Source organism: Puma concolor, chromosome D4 (assembly GCF_028749965.1).
Source record: "Puma concolor isolate L17-30 chromosome D4, mPumCon1.1.hap2, whole genome shotgun sequence".
NCBI lineage: Eukaryota > Metazoa > Chordata > Mammalia > Carnivora > Felidae > Puma > Puma concolor.
Window position 1 is genome coordinate 18,897,802 of NC_141679.1, and position 25,356 is coordinate 18,923,157.

Consider the following 25,356-nt stretch of genomic DNA (forward strand, 5'->3'; position numbering starts at 1 on the left):
GATTTTCAAGCCTATGCAAAGCTTAAAAGTAATATAAAACTTCTTTATCTGTATCCAAAACCCTAGAGAATCTATAGCTGACATGCCAACAAAATATCATAGGTGAGGCCAAATAGCCTAGGAGACTAATTGAAACTCCATTGTGACACAGTGGAGCAGAGAGCATTGCAGAAAGAAAAGTGAAATAGAAATAGGGGCAAAATACCAAAACTCAATAGGATTAATAAAACATCACTACTATTTGTAAATGTTCAGTCAATTATAATCAGCCCTGGAAATGTTTAACATAGGAAATGTATGCCTTTGCTCTGAGCCTTCTGACGATATATATGGTTCATACTTCTCACTTCACTGAACACAAATATGATTATTACAATGAAAAGAAGAGAATTTACTATACATTTGGCAGTTTCAAACATCATTTATAACTCACAGGAACAGATTATTGATTAAGTCGATGTATATCATCTGAAATCTCCATCACTTAGAGTTCAGTTACTGGACTTGTTAAGTGATATTAAATTAAGAAAAACAAAATTTCCAGTTGTGTCTATAACAAAGAAATAAAATACATTAAGATGTCATTAATGACTATTAAGATATCAAGGGTTCTCTTGTGCTATAAAATTTACTGTGTGTTTCCCAAATTATTATTTCATTGTTTGAATATTTTTATAGATATAGAAAATAAGACTCAGAGGGATTATTTGGCAAAGTTAGAACTGTAACCTATGCCTTCTTTTCTAAACCAAATGTGTTGTCCATCAAATTATGTTGATGTCCAAAAAAGCAGAGTTCCCTCCAGCGTGTTTCTTTTTTTTTTTTTTTTTTTTTAAATTTTTTTTTTTTCAACGTTTATTTATTTTTGGGACAGAGAGAGACAGAGCATGAACGGGGGAGGGGCAGAGAGAGAGGGAGACACAGAATCGGAAACAGGCTCCAGGCTCTGAGCCATCAGCCCAGAGCCCGACGCGGGGCTCGAACTCACGGACCGCGAGATCGTGACCTGGCTGAAGTCGGACGCTTAACCGACTGCGCCACCCAGGCGCCCCTCCTCCAGCGTGTTTCTAAAAGCATACTTTCACTTATATCCAGCATGGGTGTTCAAGCCCTGATACTCAAGTGTGACAGGGTCTGTTCTGCTTTTTGATGATTTTTAAAATATTTTAAATATTACCCTTCTTCTATCCAAACCTATTCAAGACCAAGTTTCCAAGATTATCAAGAATACAGAGAATAAATACATTCTGAAGATTAATTGCATAATATAAACATTAGTCAAGTGACTGTTACTGATTTTTTGTTTAATGAATGTTAGATATAACTGCTGAATTACTGAATAAGCATTGGACTTTAGCCACTGTTTAGCTTTATTACACAAGAATTTTTCATTGAGACGGCAATAAAATAGCAGGATGAACAAAATATAATCCCCAAAATAAAGAGTAGCTATTTTCATTGGATTCTATATGTAAGCCTGCAACCATTTTTTTAGGTTGTGCTTTATTCACTTTACATGGTTATGAATATATCCTTGTCTCTACATAGTTTTCTAATCATATTTCAATGGCTGTATACTATGTTCATGGATATAGTTTTGACTTTAACTATGGCATTATCACTTTAAGGTTAAAAGTAATGGGGGCGTCTGGGTAGCACACTTGGTTAAGCGTCCAATCTTGATCTCAGCTCGAGTCATGACCTCACAGTTCATCAATTTGAGCCCCTCATCAGGCTCTGCACTGATGGTGTGGAGTCTACTTGGGATTCTGTCTCTCCTCTCTGCCCCTCCCCCACTTGTGTGTGAGCCCTCTCTCTCTCTCTCTCTCAAAATAAATAAATAAACTTAAAAAGAAATTTTTTAAAAAGTTAAATGTAATGGTAATAATTTCTTTGGTAAGCTTTAGGTATTTGAACTTAAATGGTACAAGCCACTAATTTTTTTTTTTAGTCAGTTATTATTGTAATGATTTAGGCTCTTGAAGTCATTGTAATCCTAAGATATGAACTAACTTAATTCAACTTGGAAAATGTGAAAATGTACCTTAAAGGTACAAATTAATTTCAGAATAAATACCAGATGATTTTGATTTGTTTAACATAAAATTTATATCAATATGTTTTGTGCTTCTTTGGGGATATTTCCTCATTATTTTTGTGAGAAATAAAGGGAAAAAAACAACTTTGGTAAATTAGAATGTAGCGAGTTTGGAATAAAAAGAATGGAATCCTGTTTATGATCATTATGTTGTTAGGATGTGTGATAATTGTAACATATCTGAAAACACCATTTGGATATTTATGCTATCCTGGTTGTTGTGTTTCTTTTTTTTTTTTTTTGAAAAAATTTTTAAATTTTTCTTTAATCTTTGTTTATTTTTGAGGGAGAGAGAGAGCTGGGGAGGGCAGAGAGAGAGAGAAACACAGAATCCAAAGAAGGCTTCAGGCTCTGGGCTGTCAGCGCAGAGCCCGACGCGGGGCTCGAACTCATGAACCACGAGATCATGAACTGAGCTGAAGTCAGACACTTAACTGACTGAACCACTCAGGTGCCCCTATCCTGGTTGTTTAATACTTGATTGCCACCCCTGCTTCAGACCATACAACAGCGTGATTTCATTTGAGGTCAAATCCCATGTGAGCACAGTTGACTGAAGCAAATTTTCATCTCACCAAAACATAACACATTTGCCAGCCTGTGCATGCCAACACAGATGACTTAGGGTATAACTGACTGCGACTGGCACTTACTCAAGCTGTGACATTTTCTGTCAGCAATTGGGTAGTATATGGAAAGCCAATGGAACAATTACATGTTATGGAAGACAACTGGATTTTGGAAAAGAAGGAAATAGAAAACAAGCCAGGTCTTCCACTTCAAACAGGTAGTGAGGAAGCTACAACACTGGCCATCTTCCCCTCTTCCAACACTCTTCCCGTGACTGTCAGGGAAAGAGAGAACACTGACTTGACTAATATAGGATGAAAGCGTTTGGAGTCTTCTGTTTAGAGAATGCAAATGAAACAAAAAGAATGTTAATTAAAAGGACCTAGAAGCCACCAAAAATTAAAGGAAGATGGAAAATGATATTGACAAAATATCATTCAATTGGCAAATCGAGGAGAGAGAGAAAAATCAGAAGGTGAGTGGAAGAAAAAGGAATGAAAGGAATAAGGTAGGAGAGGGGGAAACAATTCTTAAAAAATTGACCAGGGGCATGTGGGAAAATACTAAGCAAAATAAAAAAGCTGCAGCATGAATACATTATTTTATGTGCTTCCTGTCTCTAATAATTAAATAAATGCAAAATAATGTAACAACGATGCATCATTTTGCCTAGCCCATTAGCAAAAATTTAAAAGAATATTATTATCTAGTTTGGGCAAGGAGATGGGAAAACATTCTCCTACACTAGTGATTTATTGTTTTATTTATTTACAAATAAATAAACTGTATGAAGCTAATGGAGAAAACCTTATTAACATATTCATACTCACTGAGTCAGCAATTCCCTTTACTGGGGAGACACTTATACAAGTGTGAAAAGATATATGCATACCGATATCCCCTGCAGAATTGTTTATGAATATGAAAAGTTGGGTGGGAAAATCTGTGTATGAGTAGGGCATTAGTTAAATAAATTATTGTATATCCCTATAGTGAAATGCTATATATGAATCTCAAAGCATTAAGAAAACCTTATAAGGGTGCCTGGATGGCTCAATCAGTTGAGGTTCAGACTCTGATTTTGGCTCAAGTCATGATCCCAGGGATGTGGAATCGAGCCCCGCATCAGGCTCTGTGCTGTCAGCATGAGAGAGGGAGCTCTCTGTCCCTCTCTCTCTGCCCCTCCCCCCTCTCAAAATAAATACATGAACTTAAGAAAAGAGAAAATCTTATATTAATGTATTAGATTAATGTATTAGATGAAGATGCCTGTAGTATTAGCAGCTTTAGGGTAGCAGTTATTGTATTACTCATAACAACCATAATAAAAAGTTAATATTTACTGACTATTTTGCATGTTGTACTAAGCCTTTTTATAAGCATTATCCAATAATTTGCACAAGAACTTTATGATGTGAGGTAGTATTTTTACCTGCATTTGACAGGCAAGAAGACTTGAGACTCAGAGAAATTAAATAATTGGCCCAAGGAGGCTAGAAAGGGCCAATTCTAGGTCCTGAACCCAGATAAACGTGGCTCCCAAGAATGGACTCTTACTCTAGATTCCCAAAGCATAGTTTGATAGTCATTTTTTAAAGAAAAAAGTGATCTAGTAAATACAGACAGAAAAAAAAAATCAGAGTATTCACTAGACTGTTGGTATTCTTTATCTGCTGTGGAGGAACTTATGGAATTAGGTTACATTCCTTTTTATTTCTGCAATGTTAATACCTTTATAATGACATATATTGTTTTGTACCAAGAAGAAAATCAGTAAGATTAATAAATTGCTCGCTTTCTGAAAGTTAATTGCAAAGCAGTACTCTAAAATTATTGAAGATGTCTTTCATCAATGTTCTCAGAACTTCCTAATCAAGAATTCCCAAATCCCAGTCCATGAACTGAACACATCACAATCACCTTAGGAGTATTTTATTGCATATACCAATTTCTTGGCCCCAAATGCCTCATCCTATCCAGTTCAGTACATCTGGGATGGGACTCTGGAATTTACATTTTTTAAAGGCTCCCCAGGTGATTCTGATACCCAGCCAGGTTTGGGAATCACTGTCTAAGAGAATGTGATTTATGTAGATCAAAAGAGAAAAGAGAGAAAGTGGACCATATGGTATGTTAACTCTTTCTTTAATTTCATTTTAGAGGTGACTTCACAAAGAAAGGATTTCTAAATCATTGGTACACATAATTCAGAAGATACCTATTCCCAAAAATGTGGCAACAGCTTTGGCCATCTGAAATATGACAATAATTCAAATTTATCATGGAATAGAGGAAGGGAAGATGTTTGGAATGTTCTGTAACTGAGTAATTAATCAGTGTGGCATTAGAGCACAGATAGGCATCTAGACCCACAGAGCATAGCATAGAGCACAGAAACACATCCAAGTGTATAGGATGGGCAGTGAGCTATTTCTATGGGGGAAAATTAGTATTAACAATAAACAGAATGCTTGAGGCTTGTGGGGTATGCAGATTTCTTTTTAAAGAGGGATAGCTTTTTTACAACCCCCCCCGCCCCGCCCAAATTCTTCTACTTCTCCAACTGCTTACAGTCAATTGACTTCAGCTTCTCTCAAAGTTTATGCGTTTAGGTTTGAGAGACATAGAGATTGTGAAAGCAGGGGAGGGGCAGAGAGAGAGGAGGACAGAGGATCTATAGAGGGCTCTGTCCTAGCAGCAGACTGCCCGATAGAAGGCTCAATGTCAGGAACCGCGAGATCACGACCTGACCTGAAGTCCGACAATTAACCAACAAGCCACCCAAATGTACCACCCCCCCATCAGCTCCCTTTAAACACTAGTGTTTCCTGGAGTTCTTTCCTTGGTTGCCTGCCATTTTCTTCACTCTGTGAGCCCTCGTGGGCCAGCTGCTCATCCATTCTCATGACTTTGACTACCAAGGACAAAAGGATATTCCAAATCTATTCTATTCTTTCCAGTGGAAGCTTCCGTTTTAAATGCCAGAGCCATATCTCTAATATTTAACGGATCTGCAAGGCACCTTCCACTTAACACACCCACTCATTATCATCTGTCACTGTGTCTTCTACTATAATCACAATCTCGGTTAATAAAATTACCACCCAACCAGTCTTCCAAGGTAGAAATTTGTGAGTCTTACTTAACTCTGCCTTCTTCCAATCAAGTGACCGCAAAGTCCTGTAATTTATCCCTCAAAATTATCTTTTGACATCTCTCCATCCTATGACCCCCGCCTTAGTCCCAGTCCTCAGCATGCTTGCCTCTAGACTGCAAGTCTCCTGTCTAGTGTCCCTTCCTTCCCTCTCTCCAGTGTTTTCAGCATATTCCCATGGAGAGTAGTTTGCCTTAAAATAAAAGTGGGGGGAAAAACCCATGCCTGCTACTCCCCTTCTAAAAGGACTGGTAGTTGCAGAAGTCTACATAATGAAGTTCAGATTCCTTGCTTGGCAAATGACAATAATAAGGGCAATATCGTATATTGAGTCCCTATTTTACATATGAACCAAATGAGGCCCCAAGAGGTTAAGTATCTTCCCCAAGGTGACAGAACTCCTTACGTGGCAGAGCTGGGATTTCCTTCTAGGCTGACTCCAACTCTGCAGCCCATGCTTGATTCCAGTCTCTTTCTTGACCTAATCCCTCTGTGTACACATCTGTCCCCTCAAATAAGCTGTGAAATCCCCAGGACAGGAAAGATGTCTTCTTCATTTCTGATCCCCAGTGTCTAACACTGTGGCACAGGATAGGTGCTTAACATATGCTTGTTAAAAAAAAAAAAAAAAATGGATCAAGGGACAGAGAAAGAAAGGAAGGAACTGAAGGAACTAGTGAAGATGTTTTTTTTTTTTTTTTTTTTTTTTATTTTTGGGACAGAGAGAGACAGAGCATGAACGGGGGAGGGGCAGAGAGAGAGGGAGACACAGAATCGGAAACAGGCTCCAGGCTCCGAGCCATCAGCCCAGAGCCTGACGCGGGGCTCGAACTCACGGACCGCGAGATCGTGACCTGGCTGAAGTCGGACGCTTAACCGACTGCGCCACCCAGGCGCCCCAAGTGAAGATGTTTTAAGAAGAACATGATGCCGGGGCACCTGGGTGGCTCAGTCGGTTAAGCGTCTGACTTCAGTTCAGGTCATGTCCTCGTGGTTTGTGAGTTTGAGCCCTGCCTTGCGCTGTGTGCTGACAGCTCAGAACCTAGAACCTGCTTTGCATTCTGTGTCTCCCCCTTCTCTCTTTGTCCCTTGCCCACTCACACACTCTCTCTCTCTCTCTCTCTCTCTCAAAAAGAAATAAACATTGGGGCGCCTGGGTGGCTCAGTCAGTTAAGTGTCTGCCTCTAGCTCAGGTCGTGGTCTCATGGTTCGTGGGTTTGAGCCCCACATCAGGCTCTGTGCTGACAGCTCAGAGCCTGGAGCCTGCTTGGGATTCTGTGTCTCCCTCTGTCTCTGCCCGTCCCCCACTCATGCTGTCTCTCTCTCTCTCTCTCTCTCTTTCTCTCAAAAATGAATAAACATTAAAAAAGAACATGATGCTGTTTTATTTTTTTACTTTAGTTTTATTATTTTTTAATATGAACTTTATTGTCAAATTGGTTTCCATACAACGTCCAGTGCTCATCCCAACAGGTGCCCTCCTCAGTGCCCACCACCCACTCTCCCCTCCCTCCCACCCCCCATCAACCCTCAGTTTGTTCTCAGTTTTTAAGAGTCTCTTATGGTTTGGCTCCCTCCCTCTCTAACTTTTTTTTATCCCCTTTGCCTCCCCATGGTCTTCTGTTAAGTTTCTCAGGATCCACCTAAGAGTGAAAACTTAGGATATCTGTCTTTCTCTGTATGACTTCTTTCACTTAGCATAACACTCTCCAGTCCCGTCCACGTTGCTACAAAAGGCCAGATTTCCTTCTTTCTCATTGCCACGTAGTACTCCATTGTGTATATAAACCACAATTTCTTTATCCATTCATTCATTGATGGACATTTAGGCTCTTTCCATTGTTTGGCTATGGTTGAAAGTGCTGCTATCAACATTGGGGTCCAAGTGCCCCTATGCGCCAGCACTCCTGCATCCCTTGGGTAAATTCCTAGGGGTGCTATCGCTGGGTCAGAGGGTGGATCTATTTTCAATTTTCTGAGGCACCTCCACAGTGTTTTCCAGAGCGGCTGCACCAGTTTGCATCCCCAGGAGCAGTGCAAGAGGGTTCCCGTTTCTCCACATCCTCGCCAGCACATGATGGTGCTTTAAATATCTGAAGAAGTGACGTGTAGAAATGGCTTTACCCTTCCTGTAGAATAATGGATGCTCTAACCTGAACTCCATGAATGAGTTCAGGGAAGCATGTTTCTATGATAACAGTCCATACCATTAATAAATCTCACAAAGCCTTCGGTGACCCCAAATAAAAATGTTTAGAACTATTTCTCCAGAGGAGAACCAGTGAGCAGATGTCACTGGGAAGCCAGTTTCAGATCTCTGCAAAAAAGGAAATTTACAACAAGGAGAGCTGTTTGAAAATAAAACCTTTACAGCAAAATGTCAAAAGCTCTGGATCAATGGAAACCATCAGGCAAAGGCCAGATAAACATGTCCAAAGATACAGAGAAAGGAATCCATAGAATTCTGGGAGGGCTGAAAGGTACTCTAGGAAAATTTCCACACTCGACCTCTGCGATTCTGTAGTTCTAAGGTGCAACCCATAACACATTTATCAGTTCTTTTTTAACTTTGCAAAGATTTTGATTATTTTTAGAGGCATCTCTCAGTCTGTTATCTTTCTAGGTACTCCCCTTTAAGGATCATCTTCGGGTTTCTTTGCATTTCTTAGTAAGCGTAAAAACTCACGTGTAAATCCTGTTGACATCTGCAGGCACTGGTAATTCCTATTTTTCAAGTCAGATAGCCTCCTTAGTCCATTATGAAGCCGGATTGCTCATTTGCCATGTAGGTCCATAGGTTATTGAGATGTTAGTTTATATTATATCAAACTTTGAAGCATTAACTGCAAAGATAATTGTTCCGCCGGCCAAATCCCCTTGAATGCCTGAATTACTTTATTGAGTGTGGTTTTCCTTTCTCCTCAAAGACATTCTTTATTCCATCCTCACTGTTGACATAACAAAAATGGAAAAATATTTACCTTGCTCCTCTTCAACAGATGACATCACAAAAAAGTCAATTTAATGACACGTAGGAGATTTTCTCAGTAACTTTTCCTACGTTTATCTCATTACTTGCAAGTCCAGGTGATTGAAAGGATGCAGTGAATTTAAAAGAAGATAGATTTGGCCAAAGGTGGGAGTTATTCATAAAATAATAACAGTAAATATTTACCATTTTGTTTATGCCCTGAAGTCATTGTATTCTACTTAGCAACATTAATATATATTCTTTTATGAAAAGTATCCCTCAGAGTCAAGATTGAATAAGTAATCCTTTTTAGTGGTATGTATTAAAGGTTATATCCCTGTGTTACCAAGGAATAAATTAAGACCTTTGCTCCACTATTTCAAACAGTTGGACTTTTGTGATGACCCTTTCATACATGAGGTATGAAATGGACTGCCTTCTTGCTTTTCAGTGTGAGAAGTCACAGTTGAGGCAAATGTAAATGACTTTCATTGTTTTCGACGACACAAGTCAAAGAAAATGCATGGGAAAAAACCCATTTATTCTGAAGGTTAACTAGTGCCCAAATCTGGTCAATATTTGCTGCCATCTGCTGGTCAAAAGAGAAAGTTGCAAGGAATGGAGAAACGCGTAGAGGGAATTTGATCTGTTATTGAGATGCATTTCTATAGGGTAGGAAGGGATTAATTATCCAGAATTATGCTTGTAAAAATATACTGTACACCCCAGCTTCAGAGCCAGTCCCTTCTCAGTGGCAGAGGGGAGATAACGGCCAGGTGGCTCACGGGCTGCCTGCCCACAGGGTGTAAGCATTTGCTCTGGTCCACGAATCTGGTCGCCGGCACCGTCCTTTCAAGCTCCTCCTGCCTCACCTTCAGGCAAAGCAATAAAGCCCGTTTCCCACTGCGCGGCACATTTCCTAAAACGTTGCCGCAAGGAAAACTGGCTTTTCTTGATCAGAGATTGCAAACGAGGTTAGATACATATTTATGTGGGTGTTGCTTTTAAAATAAGGAAAATTCACACGAAAGTCTGGATTGCCAGCTCCTTCTGGAAAATTCTACTCTGTTCCCCTATGGCTGGGGCATACTAGATGAGGGGCCTGCTCATCACAGGGACACTACTTCCTGTTATCTCCTCGCGCAGGAGCCTGAAGGTCAGAGGTCACTTATTATTCTCGCTATATATATCCTCTCTCTCTCTCTCTCTCTCTCTCTCTGTATACACACACACACACACACACACACGATCACATACGTGGTTAAAAGTGGATACTTTTAACCTATAGGATATTTTAACCTACTGGTTGCCCTCTCTTGCATCAGTTAGTAACGGATACCTATATTATCAGGGATGTCACGGACTTGACTCAAACTTATGCTTCCCCTTTCCTCTTGCAGATAGTTATCACCGTTGAGATATGTATCAAAGCTTATGGGCCAGTCTTCTGGGAACTTTTTTTCAAGATGGCCGACGGAACTACAAGGAAATTACTTTTTTTGCCTTTCCACCTTCCTTTTTTTCCTACAGCAGACAAGTTGGCAGGAGCTTCAGCAGCTAGCTTGGATCCTGAGTAAACACGAGGCTGGAGGTCAGGGGCTCCACATAATGAAGAAGAAAGATGGCACAAACTTAAATCTCTGATAACCACAGAGCTACCTACCATCCCAGCTCTGGACTGTCCCCAGTAGGCTTCTTTTACTGGAGAGAAAAATCAAACTTGATCTTGTTTAAGCCACTTATTTGAGTTTTCTGTCAAAAGCAGCTAAACCTGATATGTCGTATCTTTAACAAAACTGGGCCAATGAGAGAGAGACTGAGAAGGCTGTGTGTTTCAAGCAATATAGGAGATTCTAATACTTGGTATCTGAGTGTTCTAATCAGCTGGGTTTACTGGGTAAAAGGAACAGAAGGGATATGGATATCAGCTCAATAAAGTCCTGCTGGGTGAATGCCTTTGGCTTCCTTGGGGCAGGTGCTGTCTTAGGTCCTTTTGCTGGAAAACAGTTTGAGGTGGAGATTTGCATGCAGTAGGGAAGGAAACAGGATTAGGCAGAAGAGCTGAGCTGCAGAGCAGTCCCAACAGAGTGCTCAGGATCTGTTGAAAAGTTCTGGAGCTGAGGCAGCCTTGCATGTGTTAGGCTGTGTCATGACAAGGGAGCTGAGTCTTTTTATCCCCGCATTAGCCAGTCACTGGATGTGAGCTGCCCCTGGAGGGGAGGCCTGAACTTGCAGGTGGAAACACCGTCCTGCCCAGGGCAGTGCTCAGAGTGGGGCTCAGTTGTGAACCATCCGCAACTATCAGAAGTTGAGGGAATGAATGAATCTTGGTCCTGAGAGGAAGCAGATAGGTACCTTACAGCATCCTTCTGGCTATTTACATATTAGGGTGTAATTTATGTATTCTAAATTTTGCATAGTATTCTTACCATTATTTCATTTCTTAATAAGTTGGGACTAACAACACTTCTGACCCTTCACTGTGTGCTCTTGGATCAAAGGTAGGGCAGGTTTCCACCATGACTAGGATTAGTGGCTGTGAACAGCCAGGCTGAGTAATAATTCGTTGTATTCACCCTGTTAGGGGAAGAGAGTATTGCCTATAAGAGTGGATAAACAAAACTTATTGTAAGTGCTGTGTTTGGAGGTGTTCAGGCAGATAGATACCAGTAATGTAAAGCAACCAGGGACAACGGAGCAGATCTTTTCTCATGGCAGGCACCTCCCTGTTGCCTCCTTGAAGTTTCCGGAAGACCTTCCTAATCCTTGACAGGTCCCTTACCTCCCATCAGTGGTGGCTGGCATGGCACCCCTCTGGCTGTCTTTGCAAAGCTCTCAGCTGCTCTGCCGACCTGCTGCCCTAATGATTCTGGTATCACGATAAAAATCACTATTGACTTTCATTAGTTTTGAGATCAGAGCGAACAGAAGTAGCTTGTTTTTAAAGCAAGGTGAGCTTGCCCACCATATGGGTGTTAATTACAGATCCATGTGAGTGCATTGACTTAACAGGGGGGCAACTGAACATATCTGTGGTTTCCACTGATCCCACAGCAACGCTCTTTAATTGCTTGCATAGACTGATGGCTTCTGTAATGCTGAAAGTAAACCTTTAAAGTAGGTCATTGGGGAAAATAGAAATTTCAAGATTGAAGAGGAAATTATGATCGAATTCACCGTGATTAAGTACCCAGTTTCTTACACAGTATTGAAAAGGGAAATTTCAAAATTATTCATTTATTAAAATATGTAAATACACACAGTATACATATAATTCAATCCTTTACAATGATTGGGTTCTAGTAAGACTGAAAAATAAACGCAGTTAAATAGAGTTCCTTTTTACAAACTGGGTGCAAACACTTTCTCAAATTTACATGATTTTGAATGAAATTCTTGAGCAAGGAATATCCAGATTGGTTAACATATATGTAAATCATCATAACTCTGACAGCATGTTTTATCTTTATTGGTTCTTTTTAGTACACATATAGCAATGTATAAAAGTTAAATGTGTGGGGCGCCTGGGTGGCTCAGTCAGTTACGTGTCCAACTCTTGATTTTGGCTCAGGTCAGGATCTCACAGTTCATGGGACTGAGCCCCAAATGGGCTCTGTGCTCACAGCGCAAAGCCTGCTTGAGATTCTCTCTCTCCCTCTCTCTCTGCCCTCATGCTCTCTCTCTCAAAATAGATAGATAAACTTAAAAAAAAAAAAGTTAAATGTACAAGGATTCCTAATTTTATAATACATCAATTGCATGTCTCTTCTGCCTAAGTGTAGTCAAGATAATATACTTCATACTGGAAAACAGTATGGAGGTTCCTCAAAAAATTAAAAATAGAACTACCCTGACCCAGCAATTGCACTACTAGGTATTTATCCAAAGGATACAAAAATGCTTATTCAAAGGGGCACATGCACCCCAGTGTTTATAGCAGCACTGTTGACAATAGCCAAAGTATAAAAGAGCCCAAATATCCATCAACTGATGAATGGATAAAGATGTGGTATATATATTTAATGAAATATTACTTGGCGATGAAAAAGAATGAAATCTTGCCATGTGCAATGACATAGATGGAACCAGAGTGTATTATGCTAAGCGAAATAAGTCAGAAAAAAGACAAATAGCATATGATCTCACTCATATGTGGAATTTAAGATACAAAACAGACGAACCTAAGGGAGGGGAACCAAAAACAATATAAAAACAGAGAGGGAGACAAACCGTAAGAGACTCTTAAATTCAGAGAACAAACTGAAGGTTGCTGGTGGGGTGCTGGGAGGGGGGAAGTGCTAAAGGATGAGGGGCCTTAAGGAGGACACTGGCTGGGATGAGCACTGGGTGTTATACGTAAGGGATGAATCACTAAATTCTAGTCCTAAGAACAAATAAATAAATATATATATTTTGATTAAAGAAAAGATAACATACTTCATAGAATGGAGTGAAGGGGTGCCTGGGTGGCTCGGTTGGTTCAGTGTCTGACTCTTGATTTCAGCTCAGGTCTGACTGTAGAGTCTGCTTGGGATTCTCTCTCCTTCTGTCTCTGTCCCTACCCTGCTGCGTGCTCTCTCTCTCTCTCTCTCTCTCTCTCTCAAAATAAATAATTTTTTTTAAAGAATTGAGTGAAAATGCCCCCTGAGACTGTGAGTTGAACACTGAACACCCAGACGTTTCTCCTACATAGCTGTGGTGGCAATATGTATTTGTGGAATGAATAATGGATGGGTGGTGAAATCAGCAACATGGGGACCAATACACTTTGAGACATCTCATAGGATCATAGGAGTGGCTGTGCAAGCATGAAGCCCGGATGGCTAACGAGACAGCCGAATAAAAGGCAGAGTACAAGGGACTGAAAGCTCAAGGCATCGGGAAGGTTTTCTTTTTTCAGGGATAAAAAACTTTAGCCCCAAAGGATAGTCCCTTGAATATTTCTCAGAGATATATTCACCAAGCCAGACTTAAAAAATCATTTAATCTAGAGGTGCCTGAGTGGGCTCAGTTAAGCTCTGAACCTCAAGACAGAGCTTGCTTTCATATTTCCCCAGGTCCCTGACTTTTACATCCAAAATGATTTCTTAACTTTTTTTTTTTTAACATTTATTTATTTGTGTGTGTGTGTGTGTGTGAGAGAGAGAGAGAGAGAGACAGACAGACAGACAGACAGAATCTGAAACAGGCTCCAGGCTCTGAGCTGTCAGCACAGAGCCTGATGCAGGGCTCAAACTCACCATGAGATCATGACCTGGGCCAAAGTCAGAGGCTGAACTGACTGAGCCACCCAGGCGCCCCAGTGATTTCTTAACTTTGAAGGCAGGTTTTCCCCCCTGTCTGGGCAGGATCTTTCACTGATGGAATCCCAGTATATCCTTTTGTGTTTCCTTTGGTGGAGATCAATCCCCTCCTGCCCTTCTACCCACTCATAATACAACTTCTATCCACATTAGCTGTTTTTGTTGTCTGTAATGTTGAAGAATGCCCAAATCTGGCCGACCATCTTGTGTGAAAATGGTATGGCAGAGATCCTTATTTATTTCTGTTTCGCACAAACCAAGTCAACCCATATCCCCTTCTGTGGAGCCTTCCTGATTACCCCAAAAGTCGTAGGTGTTCCTTCTCCTAGGCTTCTATTTCACAATTTGCATGCATCCATCATGGCCATGCACATGTTGTGACATAATTGCTCGTGTGCCTACCTCCACATAGACTCAGTGCTTCTTGAAGGAAAAGTGTGTCTGTATTATTGATGTATAACTTAACACAATTGGTTCTTGGTAAATATTCATTAAAAGTAGAGATTAGTCTAGTTTACTAGCTCTCTGGGGATCTGGGGACCTCAATATACCTGGCAGTAATAGAAGGAAGATTGGATAGGTGCAACCTATCCTCAGGAGAATATATGTTAACTAACATTTATAGAAGTCAATAAGTTTTTTTTTCCCCACCGAAACACTTCTGTATTCTTTTCAAGATCATCTTTCCTCACTCTGCCATACAACTCACATTTCCTTACTTTAGAACAAACTATATGAGATAACTAATAATCAACTATTTCTTACCTAGGAAACCCAACACTATCATATGGCTCAACCTAATAGCATCAGGGAAGATAGAAGGCATAAACCCATCAATGCGTCTAACAGCTCCAGAGGTGTCATTAAATCTTTTCATGAGCTTTGGTATCTTCTGACATTTGGAACCTTCCCCTTAGCACTGAAATGTTTCCAGGGTACCTGGGTGGCTCAGTCAGTTGAGCGTCCAACTTCGGCTCAGGTCATGATCTCAGGGTTCCTGGGTTGGAGCCCCGTGTCAGGCTCTGTGTTGACTGCTTGCTCAGAGCCTGGAGGCTGCTTCAGATTCTGTGTCTCCTCTCTCTACCCCTCCCCTTCTTGTGTTCTGTCTCAGTCTGTCTCTCAAAAATAAATAAATGTTAAAAAAAGAAAGAAAGAAAGAAAGAAAGAAAGAAAGAAGAAAGAAAGAAAGAAAGAAAGAAAGAAAGAAAGAAAGAAGAAGAAAGAAAGAACTGAAAAGTTTCCAGGGCGCCTGGGTGGCTCAGTTGGTTAAGCATCTGACTGCAGCTCAGGTCATGGCCTCAGGGTTCGTGGGTTCAAGCCCCACGTTGGGTCTGTGCTGACAGCTCAGAGCCTGGAGCCTACTTCAGATTCTGTCTCTCTCTCTCTGCCCCTCCCCTGCTTGCTTGTTCTCTCTCTTTCTCTCTCTCAAAAATAAATAAACATTAAAAATTAAAAAAAAAAAGAATGGAAAAGTTTCCATATGACTCCGGTTTCCTCGCCATCTTTGCACCAAAAATATCACTTGGGTTTCCTCCTTTATGTAAAATATCAGTAGATCAGCAAGATTACAAAGCGGAAAGAAGAATGGTAAAATATTCTAAAACAAAGAAAAATGAAGATGAACACTTGGTGGATTTAACAGATAGGAAACTGGGTGATGTCAGAAGACTGTTACAGTTCTAATCTGGTAAACACAGTGGGAGGAACACTAATATTGTGACATAGTAAAATAAAACTTTGTAAAAAACGAAAGAATGAAAATCATATGTGTATGCATGAGTGTGCATATATTTCAATTTTATATTTTATAACTTTTGACAAGTATAATTTATTTTACAAAGAACTTTATTGTCAAAAAAAGGGAAGGAAAGAAGGAAAAAGGAAGAAGAAGAAAGGATCTGTTTGTCTAAAAGAAATTAACCATTCATTCATTTGTGTGTAATGGAACAGAGCAGCTGCTAGGATGCACCGAGAGAAAACTGTCAACAATTCCACTGCCCTCCCTGAAGTGAGCAGGTTGGTAGTGGCGAAGTCAAGAATGGTAATATCAAGTTCCTGGCTCACTCATGTACCTCAAAGACACATTCCTGTCACCAGAAACTACATCCTGCAGACAACAGCAGGCAAAGCAAGGGGTAGGTGACAACATGAGGGACTGTGGCAAACAAATTACTTCAGAGAGAACTGAAGCCACCCAGGATGCTGCCATGGGTAGGGGGACAATGATGTGCTGGGATATAGTGATTCAGCAGGAGAGGGCTCAGTTGCCATTGCAACCTACATCCTATAACACGGCTGTGTCCATGCTCTGGGAAGGAGGAAGATGAAGACGCCTGAGTTACATGTGCAAATCTATTAGAGAAATCAGAAACCTCCTGCTTTGATTTCATTTGGTGGTCTTCTGAAATATTGCAAACACTTTGAAAACTAAATCATGACTACAAAGGCTTCATTAAGGAATCTACAAAGATATGATGATCATTTTTGAAATTGTAGCACTCTATTTATAAAGATAGAAGATTTAGAAGGATGGAAGTATAGCACACTCTCCTGGCTCATGTGTGTATCAGAACAATGTGATTAAACCCCACTTGTTTCTTAATTTACAAGATTTTTTTTCTCTCTTTCTCTTTTCTTTCTCATTTGCAAGTATTTTTTCCCCTGATTACAAAATATATACATGCCAATTGATATAAATTTAATTATTAAAAAAAAACTAAACAAGGATTAAAAAATTATCCCTAATTCTACCACCTGGAGTCAACCATCGTGCAAATCCTTCCAGAATATTTTGTATGCAAATAGAGAGTTGAATAAATATGTGTGATGCACCCAGTATGTAGCAAGTGTCTAAAAAAAAAGCTATCATTATGACACTGTTTTTCTTCCAATCATTTTAACTTAACAATGTATTTTAAATACATTTCCTTTCAAAATTTATATGATTACTTGAATGGATGTAATTTACATAATATTCCATATTAATGAATAATGAACACTATTTTCTACTTTTCTCTATTTTAAACTTTACAGTCAACATCTTTATTCTTATAGACGTGCATTTTTCTAAAAATCTGATGGACTTATATATAAACTCCTATTTCAACTGTTTGATCTCTGGCTTGCTGCTAAAATTTTCTGTGCATTAGTTTCCTCACCTGTAAAATTTGATAGTTAACATCTGCATACAAAATTGTTGTAAGGATTAAATCTTATTTTATTTGTAAAATGCCTGCTACAGTGCCTGGCTCAGAGGTAGAATTCAATAAATAATATATTTATTTTAGAATAATTTACTAAGAATGGAGTGTTTTGGCCCAGTGTTAAGCCCAATTTATAGAGTTTTTTCCTTCTTAAATGAGTATTCATTTTTGAGCCCATGGGTGGTTTAGTCGTTAAGCATCTGACTTTGGCTCAGATCATGATCTCACAGTCTGTGAGTTTGAGCCCCACTTTGGGTGAGCAAGAGCACTGCTTTGGGTAAAACACGAGCCTCGAGTGAGCCCCACTTCTCTCTTTCTGCCTCTTGTGGGATTCTCTGTCTCTCTCTCCACCCCTCACCACTTGCACCCTCTTTCTCCCAAAATAAAATAAAATAAAATAAAATAAAATAAAATAAAAATGCTTATCCATTTTTGAGAGAGAGCATGACCAGGGGAGGGACAGAGAGGGGGGCACAGAGGATCCTAAACGGACTCTGCACTGACAGCAGCGAGCCCAATGTGGGGCTGGAACTCATGAACCATGAGATCACGACCTGAGTAGAAGTCAGATGCTCAACTAACTGAGCCACCCAGGTGGCCTATATTAAGCACAATCTAAAGACTTTTGATGTATATTGTCAAATGGCTGTACAATAAGATTATAACAATTTCTATTACTATCACTGATGTTGAGGTTGTTCATTCACCATTTCCTTCAAAATGCTGGCTACTATTTAATATTATTTAAGTGTTTGTCAATTTCTATAGGTGAGAAGTGTTTTCTTTTTTTTTATTTATATTTATTTTGTTACCTGAAAATTGAACATCTTCTCATATATTTATTAAGCATTTATATCTCTTCTTTCATGGATTGTCTATCTCAATCACTTGCATACTTTTCTATTCAAGAGTTCTTTTAAATTTATAAGAGTAGGGGTGCCTGGCTCAGTTGGTAAAGCATCCAACTTTGGCTTAGGTCATGATCTCATGGCTCATCAGTTCAAGTCCCCAGTCAGGCTCTATGCTGACGGATCAGAGCCTGGAGCCGGCTTGGATTTGTGTGTCTCCCTCTCTCTCTGCCTCTCCCCCTGCTCGCACTCTTTCTATCCTTCAAAAATAAATAAACATTAAAAAAATAAATAAAAATAAATTTATGAGAGTACCTTAAATTTTAACATCATGACTTTGAAAATTCTTTCCTCACTTTATCACTTGTCTTTAAATTTCCTTGGAATATTGGCTTCAGTATCATGCTTGGAGAATCTTCCAACATACCAAGATTATATTATTCACCTACATATATGTCTGTATACAGACATACATATATAATCAATTTTCTCAGTTTTGATATAAATCTCCTGAATCTTTATTCCTGAGAGACGTGTGTTAAAAATTCCCACTCTGGGGGCGCCTGGGTGGCTCAGTCGGTTAAGCCTCCCCTCCGACTTCCGCTCAGGTCATGATCTTGGGTTTGTGGGTTTGAGCCCCACGTCGGGCTCTGTGCTGATGGCTCAGAGCCTGGAGCCTGCTTTGGATTCTGTGCCTCCCTCTCTCTCTGCCCCTCCCATGCTCAAGCTCTGTCTCTCTCTCTCAATAATAAATGAATATTAAAATTTCTTTAAAAATTCCCACTCTATTTATGGAAATGTCAACTTCTTCTATATCTCAAATAGTTTATGTATTATGATTCTATGTGGTTTGGTACATAAAATGATATAATTGTTATATCTTCTTTGTATATTGTAGTTTTTAATCAGTGTAAACATTTCTCTTTCTCCTATCCTTTTTGACCTGAGCCCTAATTTATTTTACATTGATATTAACATCTTGAATTTATCTTGCTGAATTTTCTTATTTTAAATATACTTTTTTTTTTTAATTTTTTTTTTTCAACGTTTATTTATTTTTCGGACAGAGAGAGACAGAGCATGAACGGGCGAGGGGCAGAGAGAGAGGGAGACACACAGAATCGGAAACAGGCTCCCGGCTCTGAGCCATCAGCCCAGAGCCCGACGCGGGGCTCGAACTCACGGACCGCGAGATCGTGACCTGGCTGAAGTCGGACGCTTAACCGACTGCGCCACCCAGGCGCCCCTATATACTTATTTTTAATAGCAATCTTTCTGTGTTTTTCTTTTAGAGGCATATCTTACAATACTATATATATATGTACATATATATACATACATATGTATATGTACATATATATATACATATGTATATACATGTAGTTCTTTGACCCAGTCTGAGTCTAACAAGAGAGGAATTAACCCACTCACATTTAGTATAATGACTGATATTTTATTTTTAGTTTTCCTATCCTACTTTATATTTTGGCTTAGTATGCTTTACTGTTTTATTCTCTAAAAAGTACTAATTTTCTTTGGGGCACCTGGATAGCTCAGTTGGTTAGGCTTCTGACTTTTGATTTTGGCTCAGTTCATATCTCTTGAGCTCAAGCCCTGCATCAGGGCTCCCCACTGTCAGTGAAGAACCTGCTTGAGATTCTCTGTCTCTGCTCCTCCCCACCAAAATAAATAAATAAATAAACTTTAAAAAAGTAATAATTTTCTTTGATATATTGATCACTTGATTTTTCCCCTTGTATTTTCCTATGGTGTAATTGACAGATATAACTTTTACTACTTCTACTTATTTTATTAATGGATTCTTTAAGCTTTTTTTGAAATGTTTTTGGCTCTGTATTCCTTCACAACCCACAGCTATTGCCCCTATAGAAATTTAAAAATATCTTTGGGGTGTCTGGGTGGCTGAGTCAGTTAAGCAGCTGACTTCAGCTAAGGCCATGAGCTCATGGTTCATGAGTTCGAGCCCCACAACGGGCTCTCTGCTGTCAGCACAGAGGCTGCTTTGGATCCTCTGTCCCCCTCTGTCTCTGCCCCTCCCCTGTTCACATGCACTCTTTCTCAGAAATAAACATTAAAAAAAATTTAAATATCTTTTATATTCATTGTAGTGTTTCTGGCATCAGAGCAATAAAACAGAATTTATTTTTTTCTCAGAAGCGATAGTTTATTGTAATCATAAAATAGTTTATTGTAATGATAACAATAAAAACAACTGTTTTTATAAAGCTTCCTAGGTGTTAAGCACTCTGCCAAGTGCTTTATATAGTAAGTCAGTTAGTCCTCAATACAACTCTATGAGATAGGTACTATTATTATCCCCATTTTACAGTTACATTTTATAGACAGAGGCATAAAGAGTTGTAATTCAAATCACATATGCTCAGGTACATTATGAGACTAACTGGTGTATCTGGCTACTCGAGGTAATTTCTTTTTTGACACTGACATTTTTCCGGTATTTTTGCATGCTTGGTAATTTTTTATTGGATGCTGGGCATTATCATATTGGTGCAATTTTGATTTTGTTGTATTCTTTTAAAGTGTATTGAACAGAAAACCCAGAAACAGACCCACACAAAGATGTGCAAATGCTGTTTGCAAAAGCGCAAAAGCAATTCAGTGGAGGAAAGATAGGCTTTTTAACAAAGGGGTTGAAGCAACTGGACAGCCACTGTGGAAAACAGTTCAACAGTTTCTCATAAAACTGAACACGAGACTACCACACAACCCAGTGACTGCATTTCTGTGCATTTGTCCCAGAGAAATGAAAAATTTTATGTTCACACAAAAACCTGTACATGAATGATTACAGTAACTTTATTCATAATAGCAAAAAAAGCGGGAAACAACCTAGATATCCTTAAATGTAGGAGTGGTTAACAAACTGTGGTGCGTCCATACCATGGAATACTACTTAATAATAAAGAAGAACAAAGTATGGGTACATGCAGCAACATGGATGAATTTCTAGAGAATTATGCTGAGTGAAAAGAGCCAACCACAAAAGATTTTATACTGTATTACCCCATTTATATAACGTTCCGAAAATGACAAGATTATAAAAACGGAAGACAAACTAGTGGTTCAAGATGTGTAGGAAGATGTAGTGTCCCAGACGCTACATTGAGGGGAATTCTTTGAATTATTTCAGGATTCTGTGTATTCTTCCTTATAACTGCACGTGAACTACAACTTTCTCAAGATAAAAGGGTTTTAAAAATCACTTAAAAACAGGGGCACCTGGGGGCCCAGTCAGTTAAGCATCTGACTCTTGATCTCCGTCCAGGTCATGATCTCATGGTTCATGAGATGGAGCCCTACGTTGGGCTCTGCCCCTCCTCCACTTATGTGCTCTCTCTCAATATAAATAAACTTTAAAAAATCATTTAAAAACAAAACATAATTTATATTAGTTATTGCACCAACAATTATTAACTTAGAGAAGTGGTTTTCAAATGGGGTTGATTTTTCTCTTAATGGGACATATGGCAATGTGTTAAGACATTGGGTAGAGGCCAGGCATGCTGCTAAATATCCTACAATGCCCAGGAAATCCCCTACAATATCCAGCTCAAATGTTAACATTAATGTTAGATTCAGGTTGATAAAACCCTGGCTCAGAGCTAATAATTTTATAACATAAGGCAATACATTTTCTTTAACTTACATTAGGGAGTAAAAATTCTTAAAATTAGACATTCAATGAATATTTTATGACATTGTTAAAGAAAAGCTTGAGTGAAGTTTGGTAATACTTTAAAAAAATTTTTTTCAGGCTAAAATTATTGTAGCCATACCACAGAACTTTGGTAACTTGTTTACCCATTCATTTTCATTTTAAATCTAGTTCAAGATGATCCTTTGATCAGAAGGTATACCCTGTGCCCATTTCTATGTGGGGGTGAAATGGAGTTTTTACATTTCTTTGTTAGGCTATTCAATGATCATAAAAGGAAGTCATTCACAACACCATTTCATTAGAGTTCATTATTATAGCATTATACTGTGCGCTTAAAATAGTTACACTTAAAATACTTGGTAAGAGGGATGCCTGGTTAGCCCAGTCAGTAGAGTAGAGATCAAGTGACTCTTAATCTCGAGGTTGTAAGTTTGAGCCCCACATTGTGGGTAGAAGTTACTTAAAAAAAGAAAACACTTGGTAAGATACATAACCTTGAAGTCGCTACTCCTTATTATTATCAAAAGTTTAACCAAGAAAAAAAATTTTTTTGAGAATTGCTTGTTGGATAAGTAGTCTACCCATTTCTCTCTAGGTTATTGAATCTATCCCTATATAAAGATAGACTACCATAAAAGCTATTACTTAAGCTGTAATATATGGTCCAACTACCCTCCCCCGGTTCATTTATGCAGCTTGCCAGGCACAGTGCTGGGTGGTAGGGATGTAGCAATAAAGAAAACATGAAAGTTCCCTGCACCCAGGGACTTTCTAGGGAGGATGTATGAATTAGTTATTGCTATATAACAAACCATCCCCGAATGCAGTGACTTAAAAAACAATCACTATTGTTAGCGTTTCCAAAACCCAAGGCTGAGAGGCAGCTTAACTAGGCCAGTTGGGGCAACTCGGTCAAGCCTGGTGACGTGGCACTGCCCTAGGTATTGTTCATCCTCTACTAGCTCAGTCCAGATGTGTTCTCGTTGCCACGAGGGAGACAGGTAGCCCAACTGAGCAGGTGTTTGTCTAGCTCTGCTCACTTCACATCTGCTAATATCTCACTGGCTTAAGCAAGTCACACAACCGAATGTGAAGTCAAATGGCAGAGTCCTACAGAGTTAAATAACAAGCTACAGAGATGGGTAAAATAATGGAGCCGATGTTGAAACTATTAGAGAGAGACAGAAAATGAACAAATATTTATTATGAAAGGTAAGGTAAGTACTGTAAGAAAGCAGGTCATAGAAATAACATCACAGAATGGAGGTAGGGGCAGAGGGATGGTGCTATTTTTTTTTCTTTTATCTATTTAATTTTGATAGAGAGAGAGAGAGAGCACGCACTCATGTGGGAGGGGCAGAGAGAGAAGGAGAGAGAGAATCTCAAGCAGGCTCCGCACTGTCAGCACTGAGCCTGATGCGGGGCTCGAACTCATAAACCATGAGATCATGACCTGAGCCAAAATCAAGAGTCAGTCGCTTAACTGAGCCACCCAGGTGCCCCAATGTTGCTATTTCTGGTAGGATTGTCAAGGAAAGCCTCTTTGATGAGGTGGTATTTGAAGAGAGACCTTAATGTGAAAAGCAATTATTTAGGAGATTTGATAAACAGAGACTTAAAAGGAACAAAATAGAAAAATAATAGAATAAGGAAATAAATGTGAAAAGAGAACTCAACTGGAAACTATGAACTTGTATCCCCATCAGCCCATATGGTTGCATGACCACTTTTATGCATTTGTTTTATGTGTTTCCAGGATTGAAAAGACACACAAACTTCATTTGCTACCCACATTGTTCACAGGACCTCTGGTCTGGTGATGAAATCAGTATCCCAAGCTAAAGCAGTCACCATGTTTATCTTTTTAGATCAAATGTATTGATGAATTTCATGCAAGTAGGAAAAAGTCAAATAGTTTGTATTGGGCATAGCCAGTAACAGATAAGTTGGAATTCTATATCTAAATCTTTATTTTAAAAATTTTTAACGTTTATTTATTTTTGAGAGAGACAGGGAGGCACAGAATCTTTAGCAGGCTCCAGGGTGCCGGTGAATTGCCAGTGAATAGAATGACATTATCTGTGTTTAGGAATTGATCCACTAACAAGTAGTAAAAAAAAAAGCCAAATTTGTATTCAGTAACATAAAATTGCAGTCAATTATGTCTCCTCTAAAAAGATATAAAGCTGCATGAAAAATAAGAAACTAATAAAATTAATTAAAAATAAAAAGCAAATAAAATCTGCATAAAAAGAAAGGTAAGTATGCAGTAATACTTAAATGAGAGAAAAACTGATTCAGTAGTTAAAATATGTGGTTAAAAAATGAATTATTGATTTTGATTTTTAATCTTAAGGTTAGTTGAAAATGTGTTTAGGATTTATTTTAGAAAATATATGAGTTGATTTATAATCATTATTGTTCAAAAGGAAATTTGTATTTAAAAATGGACTGAATTTGAGACAATTTGGAAGGATCTTACGTCAAAAATTCCACTAGATGGTGCTCTTTTAACTTCCTTTAAGGGAAAACTAAAGTTTGAATGGGTAGCTGACTCTTGACTCAGCTAATTTAACACTAATGAAACCAAGTTAGTGCATCTGACTCAATTTCCTGGGATATAATGAGCACAGTGTATAATCTAAGAACAGTAGGGGCGCCTGGGTGGCTTGGTCGGTTAAGGGTCCGACTTCGGCTCAGGTCATGATCTCACGGCCTGTGAGTTCGACCCCCATCGGGCTCTGTGCTGACCGCTCAGAGCCTGCAGCCTGTTTCAGATTCCGTGTCTCCCTCTCTCTCTGCCCCTCCCCTGTTCATGCACTGTCTCTCTCTGTCTCAAAAATAAATAAACGTTGAAAAAAATTTTTTTTTGAAAAGAGAACAGTATAAATGTGATAACTAATTGATGGAGACTACTTTTATTAGTAGTAGAAAGATACCATGATTACTTTCAAGGAAGAGATTCTGGAAATATTATGTAGTTCTCTTTGGAAATTAAGGTGTTGTAAAATGTGAACATTGGAAAACTTTAGACATTATCAGGTTTTACTTAATAAGCAATTGTTGAATTACACAAAATATTTTAAATAAAAACACTTCTGGTATACATGAGGCTCAAAAGTGCCAACAGTTTTTTTTTGTAGCTGTTATTAAAAATCTAATGCTCCATTTGTGATAAGACATGTGATATATATATGTAATTATACATACGTAATGTGAATTATACATATATACTGTGAACTATAGATATATATATAATGTGAATTATATGTATGCATATATATAAAAAGTACATAAGCTATCATTACATGACATGGACAATATTATTATTAAATTTCTGGAGCATACTATAACTGCTACATCACATGTCTGTATGTGGATATGCATGCAGACTAAGGAGCAAGAAATTTGTTTTCTCAGAACCCCACATACATGCCTATGGTGTTGGTAATAGAACATCTTGCCAAGACTTACAGAAGTACATAAACTTAGAAAATATTTTTGTAAAC

At 38.8% G+C, this 25,356-nt stretch overlaps 1 long non-coding RNA gene across 1 annotated transcript in view; it reads left to right on the forward strand.

Moving 5' to 3' along the window:
• LOC147574744 (uncharacterized) overlaps positions 1 to 10,557 on the forward strand; it is a 53,068-nt gene extending 42,511 nt beyond the window's left edge. The window contains exon 3 of the long non-coding RNA XR_015243284.1: positions 10,194 to 10,557. This is a non-coding gene — a long non-coding RNA (uncharacterized LOC147574744). The remainder of the gene's footprint in view (positions 1 to 10,193) is intronic.
• Positions 10,558 to 25,356: the final 14,799 nt, after the last annotated feature.